This window comes from Beta vulgaris, chromosome 1 (genome assembly GCF_026745355.1).
Source record: "Beta vulgaris subsp. vulgaris cultivar EL10 chromosome 1, EL10.2, whole genome shotgun sequence".
NCBI classification, from domain to species: Eukaryota; Viridiplantae; Streptophyta; class Magnoliopsida; order Caryophyllales; family Amaranthaceae; genus Beta; species Beta vulgaris.
This window is the reverse complement of record NC_079202.1, coordinates 33,659,573-33,662,533: the sequence shown is the minus strand read 5'-3', so window position 1 is coordinate 33,662,533 and position 2,961 is coordinate 33,659,573.

The window sequence follows — 2,961 nt, the reverse complement described above, 5'->3', positions numbered from 1 at the left end:
TAATGGATTGGTTAGATAAGTATAAAGCCAAAATCGAGTTTCATAACCGGAAAATATCTCTTAGAGGACCAAAGGGAAATATGATATCTTATAAAGGCATAGCCTTCCAGTATGACACCAAAATAATCTCTACCCTGAACCTTCAAACCTATCTTAGAAAATGCTACCCAGTCTACCTGTGCCAAGTAAGATACATAATCATGGAAAACGAGGAGTTGACTCAAATTTCGATAGTAAAGGAGTTTCCGAATGTATTTTTCGAAGAACTACCTGGAATGCCGCCAGTCAAGGAGGTGAGCTTTAAGATCAACTTAGCCCTGGGAGCAAGACCAATCTTTAAGGCCCCGTATCAAGTGGCACCTGCAGAATTGCAAGAATTAAAGGTGCGATTGAAGGAATTGTTGGAAAAAGGGTACATTCGGCCTAGTGTTTCGCCTTGGGGAGCCCCGGTATTGTTTGTTAGGAAGAAAGACGGATCTTTGAGATTATGCATCGATTATTCGGAGTTGAATAATGCCACGGTAAAGAATAAATATCCGCTCCCGAGAACCGAGGATTTGTTCGATCAGCTTCAAGGTGCAACAGTGTTTTCCAGGATCGATTTGAGTCGGGTATCACCAATTACGAATTGCTGAAGAGGACATCCTGAAAACAACCTTTCGTACGAGATATGACCATTATGAGTTCACAGTTATGCCTTCTGGACTCACTAGGAGCTTTCATGGACCTCATAAACATATCTTTCCAGCCATACCTTGACAAGTTCGTGATTTTGTTCATTGACGATATATTGGTGTACTTGAAGGGTAAAGAAGATGATGAGGCTCAGTTGAGGAAAGTATTGGAGATTCTTTTAGAAAAGTTATCATACGCCAAGTTCTCAAAGTGGGAATTTCGGTTGGAAAAAGTATCATTTTTGGATCATGTGATAGCAAAAGAAGGCGTTTACGTAGATCCATAGAAGATTCAAGCAGTGACCAATTGGCGTCAACCTAAGAACGTCACCGAAGTAAGGAGTTTCTTGCGTTAGGCGGATATTACCGGAGATTTGTAAAATTTTTCGAGAACGACCTAACCTCTCACCAACCTGGTGAAGAAAACAACAAAATTTTCTTGGGATGATAAGTGTGAAAAAGCAGTTCAGGAGTTGAAGAAAAGACTTACAACAACCCCGATATTGATATTGCCCTCTGGAGAAGAAGGATTCGAAGTTTATAGTGATGCCTCGAAGAAAGGTTTTGGGTGTGTTTTGATGCAACATGAAAGTAGTGGCCTATGCGTCGAGACAACTCAAACCGCATGAGAAAATCACCCTACTCATACTTGGAGTTAGGAGCGATCACGTTTGCGCTGAAAATTTCAAAATATTACTTGTATGGAGTGCAGTATAAAGTCTATACAGATCACAAGAGTTTGAAGTATCTGTATACACAAAAGGAGTTGAATATGAGACAAAGATGTTGGCTCGAGCTTATAAACGAAAATGATTTGAAGATAGTGTATCAAGAAGGAAAAGCAAACATACTAGTTGTCACATTGAGTAGGAAGAGTGCTCATTCACTAAACATGTTGATTTTGGCAAATGAACTGTGTGAAAAGATCAAGAGATTGAGTCTAGAAATAGTTGAACCCGATTATGTGAAAGCTCAATTGAATGCTCTTACTGCTGGACCAGACATATTTGAGGAGATTCGGTAGAAGCAAGCTGAAGATAAGTGGTTAAGCGAGTTAAGAGAGATGAAAGTAAATGGTCAAGCACCAGAGTTCAAGATCGACGCCAATGGTGTTACGAACTATAAACGGAGATTGTGTGTGCCACGGGACGAGGAACTCAAGACGAGAATTCTAAGCGAATCCCATAGTTCGCCGTATTCCATACATCCAAGAGGATATAAGCTTTACAGATATTTGTAGAAGCATTTTTGGTGGCCTAGGTTGAAGCAGAAAGTAACCGACTTCGTGGCAAAATGTTTAACATGCCAGAGGGTGAAAATACGTCATATGAAGCTTGGAGGAAAATTGCAACCGTTGGAAGTGCCAGGATGGAAATGAGAATATATCTCTATGGATTTCATCATGGAGTTACCATATACGAGGTCGGGAAAGAATGCAATATGGGTAATAGTGGATTGTTTGACTAAGACGGCAAGATTAGTAGCAACGAAGGATACTTGGTTGTTGAAACAGTTGGCAGATGCTTACTTCAATGAGGTAGTTAGGCTACATGGTATCCCGAAGGACATCGTTTCAGTTAGGAACTGAAGATTCTTATCTAAGTTCTGGAAACAACTTCAGACAGCCGTGGGTACACTATTGAAATTCAGCACAACCTTCCACCCAGCAACGGATGATCAAACAGAATGAACGATTCAGACCTTGGAGGATATGTTGAGAGCATTTGTGAAGGATTTCGGAGGTTATTGTGATGATCATTTGATGTACATTGAATTCTCGTACAACAACATTTATTAATTGAGCATAGGAATGACACCTTATGAGGCGTTGTATGAACGTAAATGTAGGAAACCTATAAGCTGGAGCGATGTGAACGATTCGTTGAATTTGGGACTAGAAATGATAGAAGAGACTACCAAGAAGTTGATTCAAGAGCGTTTGAAAGCAGCTCAGGATCGACAAAAGTCATATGCCAATCAAAGGAGACGGGATTTGGAGTTGGCAGTTGGAGAGAAAGTGATGCTAAAAGTTTCACCAACCAAGGGACTAATGAGGTTCGGTAGGAAAGGAAAGCTGAGTCCTCGTTATATAAAACCTTATGAGGTATTGGAAAGAATTGGACAAGTGGCTTATAAGTTAGTCTTACCTACATAATTAGCCAAGATTCATAATGTTTTCATGTGGATCAACTCCGTAAATACGTTCCTGACCCCTCTCATGTTATCCAACCTGAAACCATTGAACTAGATGAGATCCTCACATTTCAAGAACGTCTTGTTAGAATCC